The following is a 22377-nucleotide window of genomic DNA, read 5'->3' on the forward strand; positions in this document are numbered from 1 at the left end:
GGAAAGTGCGCCAGAAGCCCATGGCCAGTTTAAGGTGCCTGAATCCCATATGGTCTAGCGGTTAGGATTCCTGGTTTTCACCCAGGCGGCCCGGGTTCGACTCCCGGTATGAGAATGCATGCTCCTTTTTGCTTCCCTCCTCAAAAATCCAGCATATTTTCCTGCACCAGAAGTGACTTTTTGGCCAGCATTAGAGCTACAGAACCCTGATTTGTCGAGGTTCTGTCTAGCACTTTACCCCTTCGATAGCTCAGCTGGTAGAGCGGAGGACTGTAGGTTGGAGTGTTGGCAATCCTTAGGTCGCTGGTTCGACTCCGGCTCGAAGGAGGTCTTTTTTTAAGTGCCCACCAAATTTTTTGGTTTGGAGCTGGCTTTCCACCATTTTTTGGTTTGGAGCTGGCTTTCTCACAGCTATCGGCAGAGCTTGAATTCGCAGTCCACAATTGGAAGGCAAAAGAGCTTTCCCTGACCGGGAATCGAACCCGGGCCGCGGCGGTGAGAGCGCCGAATCCTAACCACTAGACCACCAGGGAAGGGCTGGTGGGCTGGTGGGCTGGTGGGCTGGTGGGCTGTTCTGCTGACAACAAGGTGAGAATGAGGAGATATCAATGCTTGCCACCGTCACATCGAAAAGCAACAAGTCTTTGGCAATCGGGGGCTTTTACTATCGGTGGGCCAGTGGCGCAAAGGATAACGCGTCTGACTACGGATCAGAAGATTCTAGGTTCGACTCCTGGCTGGCTCGCTCTGTGCGTGTTTTTCACCAGTTTATTTTGTTGTTGTTGTTTTTTTTCTCCAAAGTCCAGAAGAAAAGGCAAATCTCCAGGCATTCTTCTTTTTTTCCAAAAAAAGACATATTCTGCACATCCATTCCGATATCTAGGGGAGACACGGACATGCTTTGGTATTGCCATTCGTCTCACAAGCACTCCGATAAGCTCGACGATTAACAGGGAAATAAACTGCAGGCTGGCAGCCAGTTGATTTTCGAATGAACAATTTCATCGCTACTCTGTAACTGCTTCATTACATTGAAGGGTATAATGCCATGTGGTTTTGATGTCACAGGCTTGCCATTTTGAAGCCTTATCACTAATTGCCACCTGGACATTGAGAATAATTTGTAATCTGCATTAAACTAAACGAGCGAATAATCAGCAATTTTGCGGATTAAAAATTGGTCTCACTTTCATTATTAACCTCACAATATGTCAGTTTTGTACCTTGACAGACCGACGATAGGCAGTTTTTCCTCTAGATAACGGTTGCCATGTTTGTTTTCAGATGCATGACACAAGTATTTTCACCTGGACAAGACCTTAGTTGCCAGTTGGAGGTATAAATTCAGCAATCCCAGGATTCTGGCCAAAAAACTGAACCATGGGTGAGTCAACAAACATGTCCCTTGAATGCATGCAACACTATTTATTTCAGTAAACCGTCCCTTCGGATGATTCTTGTATTGCCAAATTATTATCACATTGTTACAGTCACAAACCAAAAGCAACAGGCCACTACAAAACCCTGCCCCCACACTGGCCACATTTATGGAAAGTGGCCCACAAGCTTGTGGCCAGTTAAAGCTGGCCAGTTCCCATACGGTCTAGCAGTTAGGATTCCTGGTTTTCTCCTATGCGGCCAGGGGTCGACTCCCGGTATGGGAAAGCTTGATCTTTTTGCTTCCCTCCTCAAAAAGCCAGCACATCTTCCTGCACCAGAAGTGACTTTTTGTACAGCAGTAGAGCTACAGAACCCTGATAGATTGAGGTTCCGATGTCTATGGGGAGTCGCGGACATGCTTCGGTATTGCCATTCATCACACAATCTCTCCGATAAGCTCGGTCGATTAACGTAGTATTAAAATGCAGGCTGGTGGGCCAGTAGATTCTAGAATTAACAATTTCATCACTACTCTGTAACCGCTTTACTACTTTGAAGGGTGCAATGCCATGTGGTTTTGATGTAATGGGCTTGCCATTTTAAAGCCTTATCACTAATTGCCACCTGGACATTGAGAATAAGTTGTAAACTGAGTTAAACTGAAGGAGCAAATAATCAGCAACTTTGCTGATTAAAAATTTGTCTCACTTTCATTGTTAACCTCACAATGTCATTTTAGTACCTTGACAGAGTGACGATAGGCAGTTTTTCCCCTAGATAACGGTTGCCTTGTGTGTTTTCAAATGGATGACATGAGTATTTTCACCTGGACAAGAGCTTAATTACCAGTTTGAGGTATCAATTCAGCAATCACAGGAATCTGCCCAAATAAACTGAACCCCCGGGGTGAGTAAAAAAACAGATCCCCTGAATGCCTACAACACTATATAATTCAGAAAACCCTCCTTTTGGATAATTCTTGTTTTGCCAAATTATTATCACATTGTTACAGTCACAGACCTAAAGCAACAGGCTACTACAAGGTTCTGCACCCACTCTGACAACATGTATGGAAAGTGCGCCAGAAGCCCATGGCCAGTTTAAGGTGCCTGAATCCCATATGGTCTAGCGGTTAGGATTCCTGGTTTTCACCCAGGCGGCCCGGGTTCGACTCCCGGTATGAGAATGCATGCTCCTTTTTGCTTCCCTCCTCAAAAATCCAGCATATTTTCCTGCACCAGAAGTGACTTTTTGGCCAGCATTAGAGCTACAGAACCCTGATTTGTCGAGGTTCTGTCTAGCACTTTACCCCTTCGATAGCTCAGCTGGTAGAGCGGAGGACTGTAGGTTGGAGTGTTGGCAATCCTTAGGTCGCTGGTTCGACTCCGGCTCGAAGGAGGTCTTTTTTTAAGTGCCCACCAAATTTTTTGGTTTGGAGCTGGCTTTCCACCATTTTTTGGTTTGGAGCTGGCTTTCTCACAGCTATCGGCAGAGCTTGAATTCGCAGTCCACAATTGGAAGGCAAAAGAGCTTTCCCTGACCGGGAATCGAACCCGGGCCGCGGCGGTGAGAGCGCCGAATCCTAACCACTAGACCACCAGGGAAGGGCTGGTGGGCTGGTGGGCTGGTGGGCTGGTGGGCTGGTGGGCTGGTGGGCTGGTGGGCTGTTCTGCTGACAACAAGGTGAGAATGAGGAGATATCAATGCTTGCCACCGTCACATCGAAAAGCAACAAGTCTTTGGCAATCGGGGGCTTTTACTATCGGTGGGCCAGTGGCGCAATGGATAACGCGTCTGACTACGGATCAGAAGATTCTAGGTTCGACTCCTGGCTGGCTCGCTCTGTGCGTGTTTTTCACCAGTTTATTTTGTTGTTGTTGTTTTTTTTCTCCAAAGTCCAGAAGAAAAGGCAAATCTCCAGGCATTCTTCTTTTTTTCCAAAAAAAGACATATTCTGCACATCCATTCCGATATCTAGGGGAGACACGGACATGCTTTGGTATTGCCATTCGTCTCACAAGCACTCCGATAAGCTCGACGATTAACAGGGAAATAAACTGCAGGCTGGCAGCCAGTTGATTTTCGAATGAACAATTTCATCGCTACTCTGTAACTGCTTCATTACATTGAAGGGTATAATGCCATGTGGTTTTGATGTCACAGGCTTGCCATTTTGAAGCCTTATCACTAATTGCCACCTGGACATTGAGAATAATTTGTAATCTGCATTAAACTAAACGAGCGAATAATCAGCAATTTTGCGGATTAAAAATTGGTCTCACTTTCATTATTAACCTCACAATATGTCAGTTTTGTACCTTGACAGACCGACGATAGGCAGTTTTTCCTCTAGATAACGGTTGCCATGTGTGTTTTCAGATGCATGACACAAGTATTTTCACCTGGACAAGACCTTAGTTGCCAGTTCGAGGTATAAATTCAGCAATCCCAGGATTCTGGCCAAAAAACTGAACCATGGGTGAGTCAACAAACATGTCCCTTGAATGCATGCAACACTATTTATTTCAGTAAACCGTCCCTTCGGATGATTCTTGTATTGCCAAATTATTATCACATTGTTACAGTCACAAACCAAAAGCAACAGGCCACTACAAAACCCTGCCCCCACACTGGCCACATTTATGGAAAGTGGCCCACAAGCTTGTGGCCAGTTAAAGCTGGCCAGTTCCCATACGGTCTAGCAGTTAGGATTCCTGGTTTTCTCCTATGCGGCCAGGGGTCGACTCCCGGTATGGGAAAGCTTGATCTTTTTGCTTCCCTCCTCAAAAAGCCAGCACATCTTCCTGCACCAGAAGTGACTTTTTGTACAGCAGTAGAGCTACAGAACCCTGATAGATTGAGGTTCCGATGTCTATGGGGAGTCGCGGACATGCTTCGGTATTGCCATTCATCACACAATCTCTCCGATAAGCTCGGTCGATTAACGTAGTATTAAAATGCAGGCTGGTGGGCCAGTAGATTCTAGAATTAACAATTTCATCACTTCTCTGTAACCGCTTTACTACTTTGAAGGGTGCAATGCCATGTGGTTTTGATGTAATGGGCTTGCCATTTTAAAGCCTTATCACTAATTGCCACCTGGACATTGAGAATAAGTTGTAAACTGAGTTAAACTGAAGGAGCAAATAATCAGCAACTTTGCTGATTAAAAATTTGTCTCACTTTCATTGTTAACCTCACAATGTCATTTTAGTACCTTGACAGAGTGACGATAGGCAGTTTTTCCCCTAGATAACGGTTGCCTTGTGTGTTTTCAAATGGATGACATGAGTATTTTCACCTGGACAAGAGCTTAATTACCAGTTTGAGGTATCAATTCAGCAATCACAGGAATCTGCCCAAATAAACTGAACCCCCGGGGTGAGTAAAAAAACAGATCCCCTGAATGCCTACAACACTATATAATTCAGAAAACCCTCCTTTTGGATAATTCTTGTTTTGCCAAATTATTATCACATTGTTACAGTCACAGACCTAAAGCAACAGGCTACTACAAGGTTCTGCACCCACTCTGACCACATGTATGGAAAGTGCGCCAGAAGCCCATGGCCAGTTTAAGGTGCCTGAATCCCATATGGTCTAGCGGTTAATTCCTGGTTTTCACCCAGGCGGCCCGGGTTCGACTCCCGGTATGAGAATGCATGCTCCTTTTTGCTTCCCTCCTCAAAAATCCAGCATATTTTCCTGCACCAGAAGTGACTTTTTGGCCAGCATTAGAGCTACAGAACCCTGATTTGTCGAGGTTCTGTCTAGCACTTTGCCCCTTCGATAGCTCAGCTGGTAGAGCGGAGGACTGTAGGTTGGAGTGTTGGCAATCCTTAGGTCGCTGGTTCGACTCCGGCTCGAAGGAGGTCTTTTTTTAAGTGCCCACCAAATTTTTTGGTTTGGAGCTGGCTTTCCACCATTTTTTGGTTTGGAGCTGGCTTTCTCACAGCTATCGGCAGAGCTTGAATTCGCAGTCCACAATTGGAAGGCAAAAGAGCTTTCCCTGACCGGGAATCGAACCCGGGCCGCTGCGGTGAGAGCGCCGAATCCTAACAACTAGACCACCAGGGAAAGGCTGGTGGGCTGGTGGGCTGGTGGGCTTTTCTGCTGACAACAAGGTGAGAATGAGGAGATATCAATGCTTGCCACCGTCACTTCGAAAAGCAACAAGTCTTTGGCAATCGGGGTTTTTTACTATCGGTGGGCCAGTGGCGCAATGGATAACGCGTCTACGGATCAGAAGATTCTAGGTTCGACTCCTGGCTGGCTCGCTCTGTGCGTGTTTTTCACCAGTTTATTTTGTTGTTGTTGTTTTTTTTCTCCAAAGTCCAGAAGAAAAGGCAAATCTCCAGGCATTCTTCTTTTTTTCCAAAAAAAGACATATTCTGCACACCCATTCCGATATCTAGGGGAGACACGGACATGCTTTGGTATTGCCATTCGTCTCACAAGCACTCCGATAAGCTCGACGATTAACAGGGAAATAAACTGCAGGCTGGCAGCCAGTTGATTTTCGAATGAACAATTTCATCGCTACTCTGTAACTGCTTCATTACATTGAAGGGTATAATGCCATGTGGTTTTGATGTCACAGGCTTGCCATTTTGAAGCCTTATCACTAATTGCCACCTGGACATTGAGAATAATTTGTAATCTGCATTAAACTAAACGAGCGAATAATCAGCAATTTTGCGGATTAAAAATTGGTCTCACTTTCATTATTAACCTCACAATATGTCAGTTTTGTACCTTGACAGACCGACGATAGGCAGTTTTTCCTCTAGATAACGGTTGCCATGTTTGTTTTCAGATGCATGACACAAGTATTTTCACCTGGACAAGACCTTAGTTGCCAGTTGGAGGTATAAATTCAGCAATCCCAGGATTCTGGCCAAAAAACTGAACCATGGGTGAGTCAACAAACATGTCCCTTGAATGCATGCAACACTATTTATTTCAGTAAACCGTCCCTTCGGATGATTCTTGTATTGCCAAATTATTATCACATTGTTACAGTCACAAACCAAAAGCAACAGGCCACTACAAAACCCTGCCCCCACACTGGCCACATTTATGGAAAGTGGCCCACAAGCTTGTGGCCAGTTAAAGCTGGCCAGTTCCCATACGGTCTAGCAGTTAGGATTCCTGGTTTTCTCCTATGCGGCCAGGGGTCGACTCCCGGTATGGGAAAGCTTGATCTTTTTGCTTCCCTCCTCAAAAAGCCAGCACATCTTCCTGCACCAGAAGTGACTTTTTGTACAGCAGTAGAGCTACAGAACCCTGATAGATTGAGGTTCCGATGTCTATGGGGAGTCGCGGACATGCTTCGGTATTGCCATTCATCACACAATCTCTCCGATAAGCTCGGTCGATTAACGTAGTATTAAAATGCAGGCTGGTGGGCCAGTAGATTCTAGAATTAACAATTTCATCACTACTCTGTAACCGCTTTACTACTTTGAAGGGTGCAATGCCATGTGGTTTTGATGTAATGGGCTTGCCATTTTAAAGCCTTATCACTAATTGCCACCTGGACATTGAGAATAAGTTGTAAACTGAGTTAAACTGAAGGAGCAAATAATCAGCAACTTTGCTGATTAAAAATTTGTCTCACTTTCATTGTTAACCTCACAATGTCATTTTAGTACCTTGACAGAGTGACGATAGGCAGTTTTTCCCCTAGATAACGGTTGCCTTGTGTGTTTTCAAATGGATGACATGAGTATTTTCACCTGGACAAGAGCTTAATTACCAGTTTGAGGTATCAATTCAGCAATCACAGGAATCTGCCCAAATAAACTGAACCCCCGGGGTGAGTAAAAAAACAGATCCCCTGAATGCCTACAACACTATATAATTCAGAAAACCCTCCTTTTGGATAATTCTTGTTTTGCCAAATTATTATCACATTGTTACAGTCACAGACCTAAAGCAACAGGCTACTACAAGGTTCTGCACCCACTCTGACCACATGTATGGAAAGTGCGCCAGAAGCCCATGGCCAGTTTAAGGTGTCTGAATCCCATATGGTCTAGCGGTTAGGATTCCTGGTTTTCACCCAGGCGGCCCGGGTTCGACTCCCGGTATGAGAATGCATGCTCCTTTTTGCTTCCCTCCTCAAAAATCCAGCATATTTTCCTGCACCAGAAGTGACTTTTTGGCCAGCATTAGAGCTACAGAACCCTGATTTGTCGAGGTTCTGTCTAGCACTTTGCCCCTTCGATAGCTCAGCTGGTAGAGCGGAGGACTGTAGGTTGGAGTGTTGGCAATCCTTAGGTCGCTGGTTCGACTCCGGCTCGAAGGAGGTCTTTTTTTAAGTGCCCACCAAATTTTTTGGTTTGGAGCTGGCTTTCCACCATTTTTTGGTTTGGAGCTGGCTTTCTCACAGCTATCGGCAGAGCTTGAATTCGCAGTCCACAATTGGAAGGCAAAAGAGCTTTCCCTGACCGGGAATCGAACCCGGGCCGCGGCGGTGAGAGCGCCGAATCCTAACCACTAGACCACCAGGGAAGGGCTGGTGGGCTGGTGGGCTGGTGGGCTGGTGGGCTGGTGGGCTGTTCTGCTGACAACAAGGTGAGAATGAGGAGATATCAATGCTTGCCACCGTCACATCGAAAAGCAACAAGTCTTTGGCAATCGGGGGTTTTTACTATCGGTGGGCCAGTGGCGCAATGGATAACGCGTCTGACTACGGATCAGAAGATTCTAGGTTCCCATACGGTCTAGCAGTTAGGATTCCTGGTTTTCTCCTATGCGGCCAGGGGTCGACTCCCGGTATGGGAAAGCTTGATCTTTTTGCTTCCCTCCTCAAAAAGCCAGCACATCTTCCTGCACCAGAAGTGACTTTTTGTACAGCAGTAGAGCTACAGAACCCTGATAGATTGAGGTTCCGATGTCTATGGGGAGTCGCGGACATGCTTCGGTATTGCCATTCATCACACAATCTCTCCGATAAGCTCGGTCGATTAACGTAGTATTAAAATGCAGGCTGGTGGGCCAGTAGATTCTAGAATTAACAATTTCATCACTACTCTGTAACCGCTTTACTACTTTGAAGGGTGCAATGCCATGTGGTTTTGGTGTAATGGGCTTGCCATTTTAAAGCCTTATCACTAATTGCCACCTGGACATTGAGAATAAGTTGTAAACTGAGTTAAACTGAAGGAGCAAATAATCAGCAACTTTGCTGATTAAAAATTTGTCTCACTTTCATTGTTAACCTCACAATGTCATTTTAGTACCTTGACAGAGTGACGATAGGCAGTTTTTCCCCTAGATAACGGTTGCCTTGTGTGTTTTCAAATGGATGACATGAGTATTTTCACCTGGACAAGAGCTTAATTACCAGTTTGAGGTATCAATTCAGCAATCACAGGAATCTGCCCAAATAAACTGAACCCCCGGGGTGAGTAAAAAAACAGATCCCCTGAATGCCTACAACACTATATAATTCAGAAAACCCTCCTTTTGGATAATTCTTGTTTTGCCAAATTATTATCACATTGTTACAGTCACAGACCTAAAGCAACAGGCTACTACAAGGTTCTGCACCCACTCTGACCACATGTATGGAAAGTGCGCCAGAAGCCCATGGCCAGTTTAAGGTGCCTGAATCCCATATGGTCTAGCGGTTAGGATTCCTGGTTTTCACCCAGGCGGCCCGGGTTCGACTCCCGGTATGAGAATGCATGCTCCTTTTTGCTTCCCTCCTCAAAAATCCAGCATATTTTCCTGCACCAGAAGTGACTTTTTGGCCAGCATTAGAGCTACAGAACCCTGATTTGTCGAGGTTCTGTCTAGCACTTTGCCCCTTCGATAGCTCAGCTGGTAGAGCGGAGGACTGTAGGTTGGAGTGTTGGCAATCCTTAGGTCGCTGGTTCGACTCCGGCTCGAAGGAGGTCTTTTTTTAAGTGCCCACCAAATTTTTTGGTTTGGAGCTGGCTTTCCACCATTTTTTGGTTTGGAGCTGGCTTTCTCACAGCTATCGGCAGAGCTTGAATTCGCAGTCCACAATTGGAAGGCAAAAGAGCTTTCCCTGACCGGGAATCGAACCCGGGCCGCGGCGGTGAGAGCGCCGAATCCTAACCACTAGACCACCAGGGAAGGGCTGGTGGGCTGGTGGGCTGGTGGGCTGTTCTGCTGACAACAAGGTGAGAATGAGGAGATATCAATGCTTGCCACCGTCACATCGAAAAGCAACAAGTCTTTGGCAATCGGGGGTTTTTACTATCGGTGGGCCAGTGGCGCAATGGATAACGCGTCTACGGATCAGAAGATTCTAGGTTCGACTCCTGGCTGGCTCGCTCTGTGCGTGTTTTTCACCAGTTTATTTTGTTGTTGTTGTTTTTTTTCTCCAAAGTCCAGAAGAAAAGGCAAATCTCCAGGCATTCTTCTTTTTTTCCAAAAAAAGACATATTCTGCACACCCATTCCGATATCTAGGGGAGACACGGACATGCTTTGGTATTGCCATTCGTCTCACAAGCACTCCGATAAGCTCGACGATTAACAGGGAAATAAACTGCAGGCTGGCAGCCAGTTGATTTTCGAATGAACAATTTCATCACTACTCTGTAACTGCTTCATTACATTGAAGGGTATAATGCCATGTGGTTTTGATGTCACAGGCTTGCCATTTTGAAGCCTTATCACTAATTGCCACCTGGACATTGAGAATAATTTGTAATCTGCATTAAACTAAACGAGCGAATAATCAGCAATTTTGCGGATTAAAAATTGGTCTCACTTTCATTATTAACCTCACAATATGTCAGTTTTGTACCTTGACAGACCGACGATAGGCAGTTTTTCCTCTAGATAACGGTTGCCATGTTTGTTTTCAGATGCATGACACAAGTATTTTCACCTGGACAAGACCTTAGTTGCCAGTTGGAGGTATAAATTCAGCAATCCCAGGATTCTGGCCAAAAAACTGAACCATGGGTGAGTCAACAAACATGTCCCTTGAATGCATGCAACACTATTTATTTCAGTAAACCGTCCCTTCGGATGATTCTTGTATTGCCAAATTATTATCACATTGTTACAGTCACAAACCAAAAGCAACAGGCCACTACAAAACCCTGCCCCCACACTGGCCACATTTATGGAAAGTGGCCCACAAGCTTGTGGCCAGTTAAAGCTGGCCAGTTCCCATACGGTCTAGCAGTTAGGATTCCTGGTTTTCTCCTATGCGGCCAGGGGTCGACTCCCGGTATGGGAAAGCTTGATCTTTTTGCTTCCCTCCTCAAAAAGCCAGCACATCTTCCTGCACCAGAAGTGACTTTTTGTACAGCAGTAGAGCTACAGAACCCTGATAGATTGAGGTTCCGATGTCTATGGGGAGTCGCGGACATGCTTCGGTATTGCCATTCATCACACAATCTCTCCGATAAGCTCGGTCGATTAACGTAGTATTAAAATGCAGGCTGGTGGGCCAGTAGATTCTAGAATTAACAATTTCATCACTACTCTGTAACCGCTTTACTACTTTGAAGGGTGCAATGCCATGTGGTTTTGGTGTAATGGGCTTGCCATTTTAAAGCCTTATCACTAATTGCCACCTGGACATTGAGAATAAGTTGTAAACTGAGTTAAACTGAAGGAGCAAATAATCAGCAACTTTGCTGATTAAAAATTTGTCTCACTTTCATTGTTAACCTCACAATGTCATTTTAGTACCTTGACAGAGTGACGATAGGCAGTTTTTCCCCTAGATAACGGTTGCCTTGTGTGTTTTCAAATGGATGACATGAGTATTTTCACCTGGACAAGAGCTTAATTACCAGTTTGAGGTATCAATTCAGCAATCACAGGAATCTGCCCAAATAAACTGAACCCCCGGGGTGAGTAAAAAAACAGATCCCCTGAATGCCTACAACACTATATAATTCAGAAAACCCTCCTTTTGGATAATTCTTGTTTTGCCAAATTATTATCACATTGTTACAGTCACAGACCTAAAGCAACAGGCTACTACAAGGTTCTGCACCCACTCTGACCACATGTATGGAAAGTGCGCCAGAAGCCCATGGCCAGTTTAAGGTGCCTGAATCCCATATGGTCTAGCGGTTAGGATTCCTGGTTTTCACCCAGGCGGCCCGGGTTCGACTCCCGGTATGAGAATGCATGCTCCTTTTTGCTTCCCTCCTCAAAAATCCAGCATATTTTCCTGCACCAGAAGTGACTTTTTGGCCAGCATTAGAGCTACAGAACCCTGATTTGTCGAGGTTCTGTCTAGCACTTTGCCCCTTCGATAGCTCAGCTGGTAGAGCGGAGGACTGTAGGTTGGAGTGTTGGCAATCCTTAGGTCGCTGGTTCGACTCCGGCTCGAAGGAGGTCTTTTTTTAAGTGCCCACCAAATTTTTTGGTTTGGAGCTGGCTTTCCACCATTTTTTGGTTTGGAGCTGGCTTTCTCACAGCTATCGGCAGAGCTTGAATTCGCAGTCCACAATTGGAAGGCAAAAGAGCTTTCCCTGACCGGGAATCGAACCCGGGCCGCGGCGGTGAGAGCGCCGAATCCTAACCACTAGACCACCAGGGAAGGGCTGGTGGGCTGGTGGGCTGGTGGGCTGGTGGGCTGTTCTGCTGACAACAAGGTGAGAATGAGGAGATATCAATGCTTGCCACCGTCACATCGAAAAGCAACAAGTCTTTGGCAATCGGGGGTTTTTACTATCGGTGGGCCAGTGGCGCAATGGATAACGCGTCTACGGATCAGAAGATTCTAGGTTCGACTCCTGGCTGGCTCGCTCTGTGCGTGTTTTTCACCAGTTTATTTTGTTGTTGTTGTTTTTTTTCTCCAAAGTCCAGAAGAAAAGGCAAATCTCCAGGCATTCTTCTTTTTTTCCAAAAAAAGACATATTCTGCACACCCATTCCGATATCTAGGGGAGACACGGACATGCTTTGGTATTGCCATTCGTCTCACAAGCACTCCGATAAGCTCGACGATTAACAGGGAAATAAACTGCAGGCTGGCAGCCAGTTGATTTTCGAATGAACAATTTCATCACTACTCTGTAACTGCTTCATTACATTGAAGGGTATAATGCCATGTGGTTTTGATGTCACAGGCTTGCCATTTTGAAGCCTTATCACTAATTGCCACCTGGACATTGAGAATAATTTGTAATCTGCATTAAACTAAACGAGCGAATAATCAGCAATTTTGCGGATTAAAAATTGGTCTCACTTTCATTATTAACCTCACAATATGTCAGTTTTGTACCTTGACAGACCGACGATAGGCAGTTTTTCCTCTAGATAACGGTTGCCATGTTTGTTTTCAGATGCATGACACAAGTATTTTCACCTGGACAAGACCTTAGTTGCCAGTTGGAGGTATAAATTCAGCAATCCCAGGATTCTGGCCAAAAAACTGAACCATGGGTGAGTCAACAAACATGTCCCTTGAATGCATGCAACACTATTTATTTCAGTAAACCGTCCCTTCGGATGATTCTTGTATTGCCAAATTATTATCACATTGTTACAGTCACAAACCAAAAGCAACAGGCCACTACAAAACCCTGCCCCCACACTGGCCACATTTATGGAAAGTGGCCCACAAGCTTGTGGCCAGTTAAAGCTGGCCAGTTCCCATACGGTCTAGCAGTTAGGATTCCTGGTTTTCTCCTATGCGGCCAGGGGTCGACTCCCGGTATGGGAAAGCTTGATCTTTTTGCTTCCCTCCTCAAAAAGCCAGCACATCTTCCTGCACCAGAAGTGACTTTTTGTACAGCAGTAGAGCTACAGAACCCTGATAGATTGAGGTTCCGATGTCTATGGGGAGTCGCGGACATGCTTCGGTATTGCCATTCATCACACAATCTCTCCGATAAGCTCGGTCGATTAACGTAGTATTAAAATGCAGGCTGGTGGGCCAGTAGATTCTAGAATTAACAATTTCATCACTACTCTGTAACCGCTTTACTACTTTGAAGGGTGCAATGCCATGTGGTTTTGGTGTAATGGGCTTGCCATTTTAAAGCCTTATCACTAATTGCCACCTGGACATTGAGAATAAGTTGTAAACTGAGTTAAACTGAAGGAGCAAATAATCAGCAACTTTGCTGATTAAAAATTTGTCTCACTTTCATTGTTAACCTCACAATGTCATTTTAGTACCTTGACAGAGTGACGATAGGCAGTTTTTCCCCTAGATAACGGTTGCCTTGTGTGTTTTCAAATGGATGACATGAGTATTTTCACCTGGACAAGAGCTTAATTACCAGTTTGAGGTATCAATTCAGCAATCACAGGAATCTGCCCAAATAAACTGAACCCCCGGGGTGAGTAAAAAAACAGATCCCCTGAATGCCTACAACACTATATAATTCAGAAAACCCTCCTTTTGGATAATTCTTGTTTTGCCAAATTATTATCACATTGTTACAGTCACAGACCTAAAGCAACAGGCTACTACAAGGTTCTGCACCCACTCTGACCACATGTATGGAAAGTGCGCCAGAAGCCCATGGCCAGTTTAAGGTGCCTGAATCCCATATGGTCTAGCGGTTAGGATTCCTGGTTTTCACCCAGGCGGCCCGGGTTCGACTCCCGGTATGAGAATGCATGCTCCTTTTTGCTTCCCTCCTCAAAAATCCAGCATATTTTCCTGCACCAGAAGTGACTTTTTGGCCAGCATTAGAGCTACAGAACCCTGATTTGTCGAGGTTCTGTCTAGCACTTTGCCCCTTCGATAGCTCAGCTGGTAGAGCGGAGGACTGTAGGTTGGAGTGTTGGCAATCCTTAGGTCGCTGGTTCGACTCCGGCTCGAAGGAGGTCTTTTTTTAAGTGCCCACCAAATTTTTTGGTTTGGAGCTGGCTTTCCACCATTTTTTGGTTTGGAGCTGGCTTTCTCACAGCTATCGGCAGAGCTTGAATTCGCAGTCCACAATTGGAAGGCAAAAGAGCTTTCCCTGACCGGGAATCGAACCCGGGCCGCGGCGGTGAGAGCGCCGAATCCTAACCACTAGACCACCAGGGAAGGGCTGGTGGGCTGGTGGGCTGGTGGGCTGGTGGGCTGGTGGGCTGTTCTGCTGACAACAAGGTGAGAATGAGGAGATATCAATGCTTGCCACCGTCACATCGAAAAGCAACAAGTCTTTGGCAATCGGGGGTTTTTACTATCGGTGGGCCAGTGGCGCAATGGATAACGCGTCTACGGATCAGAAGATTCTAGGTTCGACTCCTGGCTGGCTCGCTCTGTGCGTGTTTTTCACCAGTTTATTTTGTTGTTGTTGTTTTTTTTCTCCAAAGTCCAGAAGAAAAGGCAAATCTCCAGGCATTCTTCTTTTTTTCCAAAAAAAGACATATTCTGCACACCCATTCCGATATCTAGGGGAGACACGGACATGCTTTGGTATTGCCATTCGTCTCACAAGCACTCCGATAAGCTCGACGATTAACAGGGAAATAAACTGCAGGCTGGCAGCCAGTTGATTTTCGAATGAACAATTTCATCGCTACTCTGTAACTGCTTCATTACATTGAAGGGTATAATGCCATGTGGTTTTGATGTCACAGGCTTGCCATTTTGAAGCCTTATCACTAATTGCCACCTGGACATTGAGAATAATTTGTAATCTGCATTAAACTAAACGAGCGAATAATCAGCAATTTTGCGGATTAAAAATTGGTCTCACTTTCATTATTAACCTCACAATATGTCAGTTTTGTACCTTGACAGACCGACGATAGGCAGTTTTTCCTCTAGATAACGGTTGCCATGTTTGTTTTCAGATGCATGACACAAGTATTTTCACCTGGACAAGACCTTAGTTGCCAGTTGGAGGTATAAATTCAGCAATCCCAGGATTCTGGCCAAAAAACTGAACCATGGGTGAGTCAACAAACATGTCCCTTGAATGCATGCAACACTATTTATTTCAGTAAACCGTCCCTTCGGATGATTCTTGTATTGCCAAATTATTATCACATTGTTACAGTCACAAACCAAAAGCAACAGGCCACTACAAAACCCTGCCCCCACACTGGCCACATTTATGGAAAGTGGCCCACAAGCTTGTGGCCAGTTAAAGCTGGCCAGTTCCCATACGGTCTAGCAGTTAGGATTCCTGGTTTTCTCCTATGCGGCCAGGGGTCGACTCCCGGTATGGGAAAGCTTGATCTTTTTGCTTCCCTCCTCAAAAAGCCAGCACATCTTCCTGCACCAGAAGTGACTTTTTGTACAGCAGTAGAGCTACAGAACCCTGATAGATTGAGGTTCCGATGTCTATGGGGAGTCGCGGACATGCTTCGGTATTGCCATTCATCACACAATCTCTCCGATAAGCTCGGTCGATTAACGTAGTATTAAAATGCAGGCTGGTGGGCCAGTAGATTCTAGAATTAACAATTTCATCACTACTCTGTAACCGCTTTACTACTTTGAAGGGTGCAATGCCATGTGGTTTTGATGTAATGGGCTTGCCATTTTAAAGCCTTATCACTAATTGCCACCTGGACATTGAGAATAAGTTGTAAACTGAGTTAAACTGAAGGAGCAAATAATCAGCAACTTTGCTGATTAAAAATTTGTCTCACTTTCATTGTTAACCTCACAATGTCATTTTAGTACCTTGACAGAGTGACGATAGGCAGTTTTTCCCCTAGATAACGGTTGCCTTGTGTGTTTTCAAATGGATGACATGAGTATTTTCACCTGGACAAGAGCTTAATTACCAGTTTGAGGTATCAATTCAGCAATCACAGGAATCTGCCCAAATAAACTGAACCCCCGGGGTGAGTAAAAAAACAGATCCCCTGAATGCCTACAACACTATATAATTCAGAAAACCCTCCTTTTGGATAATTCTTGTTTTGCCAAATTATTATCACATTGTTACAGTCACAGACCTAAAGCAACAGGCTACTACAAGGTTCTGCACCCACTCTGACCACATGTATGGAAAGTGCGCCAGAAGCCCATGGCCAGTTTAAGGTGTCTGAATCCCATATGGTCTAGCGGTTAGGATTCCTGGTTTTCACCCAGGCGGCCCGGGTTCGACTCCCGGTATGAGAATGCATGCTCCTTTTTGCTTCCCTCCTCAAAAATCCAGCATATTTTCCTGCACCAGAAGTGACTTTTTGGCCAGCATTAGAGCTACAGAACCCTGATTTGTCGAGGTTCTGTCTAGCACTTTGCCCCTTCGATAGCTCAGCTGGTAGAGCGGAGGACTGTAGGTTGGAGTGTTGGCAATCCTTAGGTCGCTGGTTCGACTCCGGCTCGAAGGAGGTCTTTTTTTAAGTGCCCACCAAATTTTTTGGTTTGGAGCTGGCTTTCCACCATTTTTTGGTTTGGAGCTGGCTTTCTCACAGCTATCGGCAGAGCTTGAATTCGCAGTCCACAATTGGAAGGCAAAAGAGCTTTCCCTGACCGGGAATCGAACCCGGGCCGCGGCGGTGAGAGCGCCGAATCCTAACCACTAGACCACCAGGGAAGGGCTGGTGGGCTGGTGGGCTGGTGGGCTGGTGGGCTGGTGGGCTGTTCTGCTGACAACAAGGTGAGAATGAGGAGATATCAATGCTTGCCACCGTCACATCGAAAAGCAACAAGTCTTTGGCAATCGGGGGTTTTTACTATCGGTGGGCCAGTGGCGCAATGGATAACGCGTCTGACTACGGATCAGAAGATTCTAGGTTCGACTCCTGGCTGGCTCGCTCTGTGCGTGTTTTTCACCAGTTTATTTTGTTGTTGTTGTTTTTTTTCTCCAAAGTCCAGAAGAAAAGGCAAATCTCCAGGCATTCTTCTTTTTTTCCAAAAAAAGACATATTCTGCACACCCATTCCGATATCTAGGGGAGACACGGACATGCTTTGGTATTGCCATTCGTCTCACAAGCAATCCGATAAGCTCGACGATTAACAGGGAAATAAACTGCAGGCTGGCAGCCAGTTGATTTTCGAATGAACAATTTCATCGCTACTCTGTAACTGCTTCATTACATTGAAGGGTATAATGCCATGTGGTTTTGATGTCACAGGCTTGCCATTTTGAAGCCTTATCACTAATTGCCACCTGGACATTGAGAATAATTTGTAATCTGCATTAAACTAAACGAGCGAATAATCAGCAATTTTGCGGATTAAAAATTGGTCTCACTTTCATTATTAACCTCACAATATGTCAGTTTTGTACCTTGACAGACCGACGATAGGCAGTTTTTCCTCTAGATAACGGTTGCCATGTGTGTTTTCAGATGCATGACACAAGTATTTTCACCTGGACAAGACCTTAGTTGCCAGTTCGAGGTATAAATTCAGCAATCCCAGGATTCTGGCCAAAAAACTGAACCATGGGTGAGTCAACAAACATGTCCCTTGAATGCATGCAACACTATTTATTTCAGTAAACCGTCCCTTCGGATGATTCTTGTATTGCCAAATTATTATCACATTGTTACAGTCACAAACCAAAAGCAACAGGCCACTACAAAACCCTGCCCCCACACTGGCCACATTTATGGAAAGTGGCCCACAAGCTTGTGGCCAGTTAAAGCTGGCCAGTTCCCATACGGTCTAGCAGTTAGGATTCCTGGTTTTCTCCTATGCGGCCAGGGGTCGACTCCCGGTATGGGAAAGCTTGATCTTTTTGCTTCCCTCCTCAAAAAGCCAGCACATCTTCCTGCACCAGAAGTGACTTTTTGTACAGCAGTAGAGCTACAGAACCCTGATAGATTGAGGTTCCGATGTCTATGGGGAGTCGCGGACATGCTTCGGTATTGCCATTCATCACACAATCTCTCCGATAAGCTCGGTCGATTAACGTAGTATTAAAATGCAGGCTGGTGGGCCAGTAGATTCTAGAATTAACAATTTCATCACTACTCTGTAACCGCTTTACTACTTTGAAGGGTGCAATGCCATGTGGTTTTGGTGTAATGGGCTTGCCATTTTAAAGCCTTATCACTAATTGCCACCTGGACATTGAGAATAAGTTGTAAACTGAGTTAAACTGAAGGAGCAAATAATCAGCAACTTTGCTGATTAAAAATTTGTCTCACTTTCATTGTTAACCTCACAATGTCATTTTAGTACCTTGACAGAGTGACGATAGGCAGTTTTTCCCCTAGATAACGGTTGCCTTGTGTGTTTTCAAATGGATGACATGAGTATTTTCACCTGGACAAGAGCTTAATTACCAGTTTGAGGTATCAAATCAGCAATCACAGGAATCTGCCCAAATAAACTGAACCCCCGGGGTGAGTAAAAAAACAGATCCCCTGAATGCCTACAACACTATATAATTCAGAAAACCCTCCTTTTGGATAATTCTTGTTTTGCCAAATTATTATCACATTGTTACAGTCACAGACCTAAAGCAACAGGCTACTACAAGGTTCTCCACCCACTCTGACCACATGTATGGAAAGTGCGCCAGAAGCCCATGGCCAGTTTAAGGTGCCTGAATCCCATATGGTCTAGCGGTTAGGATTCCTGGTTTTCACCCAGGCGGCCCGGGTTCGACTCCCGGTATGAGAATGCATGCTCCTTTTTGCTTCCCTCCTCAAAAATCCAGCATATTTTCCTGCACCAGAAGTGACTTTTTGGCCAGCATTAGAGCTACAGAACCCTGATTTGTCGAGGTTCTGTCTAGCAGTTTGCCCCTTCGATAGCTCAGCTGGTAGAGCGGAGGACTGTAGGTTGGAGTGTTGGCAATCCTTAGGTCGCTGGTTCGACTCCGGCTCGAAGGAGGTCTTTTTTTAAGTGCCCACCAAATTTTTTGGTTTGGAGCTGGCTTTCCACCATTTTTTGGTTTGGAGCTGGCTTTCTCACAGCTATCGGCAGAGCTTGAATTCGCAGTCCACAATTGGAAGGCAAAAGAGCTTTCCCTGACCGGGAATCGAACCCGGGCCGCTGCGGTGAGAGCGCCGAATCCTAACAACTAGACCACCAGGGAAAGGCTGGTGGGCTGGTGGGCTGGTGGGCTTTTCTGCTGACAACAAGGTGAGAATGAGGAGATATCAATGCTTGCCACCGTCACATCGAAAAGCAACAAGTCTTTGGCAATCGGGGGTTTTTACTATCGGTGGGCCAGTGGCGCAATGGATAACGCGTCTGACTACGGATCAGAAGATTCTAGGTTCGACTCCTGGCTGGCTCGCTCTGTGCGTGTTTTTCACCAGTTTATTTTGTTGTTGTTGTTTTTTTTCTCCAAAGTCCAGAAGAAAAGGCAAATCTCCAGGCATTCTTCTTTTTTTCCAAAAAAAGACATATTCTGCACACCCATTCCGATATCTAGGGGAGACACGGACATGCTTTGGTATTGCCATTCGTCTCACAAGCACTCCGATAAGCTCGACGATTAACAGGGAAATAAACTGCAGGCTGGCAGCCAGTTGATTTTCGAATGAACAATTTCATCGCTACTCTGTAACTGCTTCATTACATTGAAGGGTATAATGCCATGTGGTTTTGATGTCACAGGCTTGCCATTTTGAAGCCTTATCACTAATTGCCACCTGGACATTGAGAATAATTTGTAATCTGCATTAAACTAAACGAGCAAATAATCAGCAATTTTGCGGATTAAAAATTGGTCTCACTTTCATTATTAACCTCACAATATGTCAGTTTTGTACCTTGACAGACCGACGATAAGCAGTTTTTCCTCTAGATAACGGTTGCCATGTGTGTTTTCAGATGCATGACACAAGTATTTTCACCTGGACAAGACCTTAGTTGCCAGTTCGAGGTATAAATTCAGCAATCCCAGGATTCTGGCCAAAAAACTGAACCATGGGTGAGTCAACAAACATGTCCCTTGAATGCATGCAACACTATTTATTTCAGTAAACCGTCCCTTCGGATGATTCTTGTATTGCCAAATTATTATCACATTGTTACAGTCACAAACCAAAAGCAACAGGCCACTACAAAACCCTGCCCCCACACTGGCCACATTTATGGAAAGTGGCCCACAAGCTTGTGGCCAGTTAAAGCTGGCCAGTTCCCATACGGTCTAGCAGTTAGGATTCCTGGTTTTCTCCTATGCGGCCAGGGGTCGACTCCCGGTATGGGAAAGCTTGATCTTTTTGCTTCCCTCCTCAAAAAGCCAGCACATCTTCCTGCACCAGAAGTGACTTTTTGTACAGCAGTAGAGCTACAGAACCCTGATAGATTGAGGTTCCGATGTCTATGGGGAGTCGCGGACATGCTTCGGTATTGCCATTCATCACACAATCTCTCCGATAAGCTCGGTCGATTAACGTAGTATTAAAATGCAGGCTGGTGGGCCAGTAGATTCTAGAATTAACAATTTCATCACTACTCTGTAACCGCTTTACTACTTTGAAGGGTGCAATGCCATGTGGTTTTGGTGTAATGGGCTTGCCATTTTAAAGCCTTATCACTAATTGCCACCTGGACATTGAGAATAAGTTGTAAACTGAGTTAAACTGAAGGAGCAAATAATCAGCAACTTTGCTGATTAAAAATTTGTCTCACTTTCATTGTTAACCTCACAATGTCATTTTAGTACCTTGACAGAGTGACGATAGGCAGTTTTTCCCCTAGATAACGGTTGCCTTGTGTGTTTTCAAATGGATGACATGAGTATTTTCACCTGGACAAGAGCTTAATTACCAGTTTGAGGTATCAAATCAGCAATCACAGGAATCTGCCCAAATAAACTGAACCCCGGGGTGAGTAAAAAAACAGATCCCCTGAATGCCTACAACACTATATAATTCAGAAAACCCTCCTTTTGGATAATTCTTGTTTTGCCAAATTATTATCACATTGTTACAGTCACAGACCTAAAGCAACAGGCTACTACAAGGTTCTCCACCCACTCTGACCACATGTATGGAAAGTGCGCCAGAAGCCCATGGCCAGTTTAAGGTGCCTGAATCCCATATGGTCTAGCGGTTAGGATTCCTGGTTTTCACCCAGGCGGCCCGGGTTCGACTCCCGGTATGAGAATGCATGCTCCTTTTTGCTTCCCTCCTCAAAAATCCAGCATATTTTCCTGCACCAGAAGTGACTTTTTGGCCAGCATTAGAGCTACAGAACCCTGATTTGTCGAGGTTCTGTCTAGCACTTTGCCCCTTCGATAGCTCAGCTGGTAGAGCGGAGGACTGTAGGTTGGAGTGTTGGCAATCCTTAGGTCGCTGGTTCGACTCCGGCTCGAAGGAGGTCTTTTTTTAAGTGCCCACCAAATTTTTTGGTTTGGAGCTGGCTTTCCACCATTTTTTGGTTTGGAGCTGGCTTTCTCACAGCTATCGGCAGAGCTTGAATTCGCAGTCCACAATTGGAAGGCAAAAGAGCTTTCCCTGACCGGGAATCGAACCCGGGCCGCGGCGGTGAGAGCGCCGAATCCTAACCACTAGACCACCAGGGAAGGGCTGGTGGGCTGGTGGGCTGGTGGGCTGTTCTGCTGACAACAAGGTGAGAATGAGGAGATATCAATGCTTGCCACCGTCACATCGAAAAGCAACAAGTCTTTGGCAATCGGGGGTTTTTACTATCGGTGGGCCAGTGGCGCAATGGATAACGCGTCTGACTACGGATCAGAAGATTCTAGGTTCGACTCCTGGCTGGCTCGCTCTGTGCATGTTTTTCACCAGTTTATTTTGTTGTTGTTGTTTTTTTTCTCCAAAGTCCAGAAGAAAAGGCAAATCTCCAGGCATTCTTCTTTTTTTCCAAAAAAAGACATATTCTGCACACCCATTCCGATATCTAGGGGAGACACGGACATGCTTTGGTATTGCCATTCGTCTCACAAGCACTCCGATAAGCTCGACGATTAACAGGGAAATAAACTGCAGGCTGGCAGCCAGTTGATTTTCGAATGAACAATTTCATCGCTACTCTGTAACTGCTTCATTACATTGAAGGGTATAATGCCATGTGGTTTTGATGTCACAGGCTTGCCATTTTGAAGCCTTATCACTAATTGCCACCTGGACATTGAGAATAATTTGTAATCTGCATTAAACTAAACGAGCGAATAATCAGCAATTTTGCGGATTAAAAATTGGTCTCAC

The 22377-nt window shown here is 45.3% G+C and overlaps 22 non-coding genes across 22 annotated transcripts; 14 read left to right on the forward strand and 8 right to left on the reverse strand.

The window, feature by feature from the left end:
- The first annotated feature begins 239 nt into the window (after positions 1-239).
- trnay-gua (transfer RNA tyrosine (anticodon GUA)) lies at positions 240-327 on the forward strand. Its single transcript is given in 2 exon segments — positions 240-276; positions 292-327. It is a non-coding gene; the product is annotated as a tRNA-Tyr (tRNA).
- Positions 328-461: 134 nt separating this feature from the next.
- On the reverse strand, positions 462-533 carry trnae-cuc (transfer RNA glutamic acid (anticodon CUC)). Its single transcript has one exon. It is a non-coding gene; the product is annotated as a tRNA-Glu (tRNA).
- A 2157-nt stretch (positions 534-2690) lies between these two features.
- trnay-gua (transfer RNA tyrosine (anticodon GUA)) lies at positions 2691-2778 on the forward strand. Its single transcript is given in 2 exon segments — positions 2691-2727; positions 2743-2778. It is a non-coding gene; the product is annotated as a tRNA-Tyr (tRNA).
- A 134-nt stretch (positions 2779-2912) lies between these two features.
- On the reverse strand, positions 2913-2984 carry trnae-cuc (transfer RNA glutamic acid (anticodon CUC)). Its single transcript has one exon. It is a non-coding gene; the product is annotated as a tRNA-Glu (tRNA).
- Positions 2985-3147: 163 nt separating this feature from the next.
- Positions 3148-3220, forward strand: trnar-acg (transfer RNA arginine (anticodon ACG)). Its single transcript has one exon. It is a non-coding gene; the product is annotated as a tRNA-Arg (tRNA).
- Positions 3221-5163: 1943 nt separating this feature from the next.
- On the forward strand, positions 5164-5251 carry trnay-gua (transfer RNA tyrosine (anticodon GUA)). The gene is given in 2 exon segments: positions 5164-5200; positions 5216-5251. It is a non-coding gene; the product is annotated as a tRNA-Tyr (tRNA).
- Positions 5252-7602: 2351 nt separating this feature from the next.
- On the forward strand, positions 7603-7690 carry trnay-gua (transfer RNA tyrosine (anticodon GUA)). The gene is given in 2 exon segments: positions 7603-7639; positions 7655-7690. It is a non-coding gene; the product is annotated as a tRNA-Tyr (tRNA).
- Positions 7691-7824: 134 nt separating this feature from the next.
- On the reverse strand, positions 7825-7896 carry trnae-cuc (transfer RNA glutamic acid (anticodon CUC)). The gene has a single exon. It is a non-coding gene; the product is annotated as a tRNA-Glu (tRNA).
- A 1299-nt stretch (positions 7897-9195) lies between these two features.
- On the forward strand, positions 9196-9283 carry trnay-gua (transfer RNA tyrosine (anticodon GUA)). The gene is given in 2 exon segments: positions 9196-9232; positions 9248-9283. It is a non-coding gene; the product is annotated as a tRNA-Tyr (tRNA).
- Positions 9284-9417: 134 nt separating this feature from the next.
- On the reverse strand, positions 9418-9489 carry trnae-cuc (transfer RNA glutamic acid (anticodon CUC)). The gene has a single exon. It is a non-coding gene; the product is annotated as a tRNA-Glu (tRNA).
- Positions 9490-11634: 2145 nt separating this feature from the next.
- trnay-gua (transfer RNA tyrosine (anticodon GUA)) lies at positions 11635-11722 on the forward strand. The gene is given in 2 exon segments: positions 11635-11671; positions 11687-11722. It is a non-coding gene; the product is annotated as a tRNA-Tyr (tRNA).
- Positions 11723-11856: 134 nt separating this feature from the next.
- On the reverse strand, positions 11857-11928 carry trnae-cuc (transfer RNA glutamic acid (anticodon CUC)). Its single transcript has one exon. It is a non-coding gene; the product is annotated as a tRNA-Glu (tRNA).
- Positions 11929-14081: 2153 nt separating this feature from the next.
- Positions 14082-14169, forward strand: trnay-gua (transfer RNA tyrosine (anticodon GUA)). The gene is given in 2 exon segments: positions 14082-14118; positions 14134-14169. It is a non-coding gene; the product is annotated as a tRNA-Tyr (tRNA).
- A 134-nt stretch (positions 14170-14303) lies between these two features.
- trnae-cuc (transfer RNA glutamic acid (anticodon CUC)) lies at positions 14304-14375 on the reverse strand. The gene has a single exon. It is a non-coding gene; the product is annotated as a tRNA-Glu (tRNA).
- Positions 14376-16536: 2161 nt separating this feature from the next.
- On the forward strand, positions 16537-16624 carry trnay-gua (transfer RNA tyrosine (anticodon GUA)). The gene is given in 2 exon segments: positions 16537-16573; positions 16589-16624. It is a non-coding gene; the product is annotated as a tRNA-Tyr (tRNA).
- Positions 16625-16758: 134 nt separating this feature from the next.
- trnae-cuc (transfer RNA glutamic acid (anticodon CUC)) lies at positions 16759-16830 on the reverse strand. Its single transcript has one exon. It is a non-coding gene; the product is annotated as a tRNA-Glu (tRNA).
- A 147-nt stretch (positions 16831-16977) lies between these two features.
- On the forward strand, positions 16978-17050 carry trnar-acg (transfer RNA arginine (anticodon ACG)). The gene has a single exon. It is a non-coding gene; the product is annotated as a tRNA-Arg (tRNA).
- Positions 17051-18995: 1945 nt separating this feature from the next.
- On the forward strand, positions 18996-19083 carry trnay-gua (transfer RNA tyrosine (anticodon GUA)). The gene is given in 2 exon segments: positions 18996-19032; positions 19048-19083. It is a non-coding gene; the product is annotated as a tRNA-Tyr (tRNA).
- Positions 19084-19420: 337 nt separating this feature from the next.
- trnar-acg (transfer RNA arginine (anticodon ACG)) lies at positions 19421-19493 on the forward strand. The gene has a single exon. It is a non-coding gene; the product is annotated as a tRNA-Arg (tRNA).
- A 1944-nt stretch (positions 19494-21437) lies between these two features.
- On the forward strand, positions 21438-21525 carry trnay-gua (transfer RNA tyrosine (anticodon GUA)). The gene is given in 2 exon segments: positions 21438-21474; positions 21490-21525. It is a non-coding gene; the product is annotated as a tRNA-Tyr (tRNA).
- A 134-nt stretch (positions 21526-21659) lies between these two features.
- On the reverse strand, positions 21660-21731 carry trnae-cuc (transfer RNA glutamic acid (anticodon CUC)). The gene has a single exon. It is a non-coding gene; the product is annotated as a tRNA-Glu (tRNA).
- Positions 21732-21862: 131 nt separating this feature from the next.
- Positions 21863-21935, forward strand: trnar-acg (transfer RNA arginine (anticodon ACG)). The gene has a single exon. It is a non-coding gene; the product is annotated as a tRNA-Arg (tRNA).
- The last annotated feature ends 442 nt before the right edge of the window (positions 21936-22377 follow it).

Source organism: Carassius gibelio, chromosome A11 (assembly GCF_023724105.1).
Source record: "Carassius gibelio isolate Cgi1373 ecotype wild population from Czech Republic chromosome A11, carGib1.2-hapl.c, whole genome shotgun sequence".
Taxonomy (NCBI): domain Eukaryota; kingdom Metazoa; phylum Chordata; class Actinopteri; order Cypriniformes; family Cyprinidae; genus Carassius; species Carassius gibelio.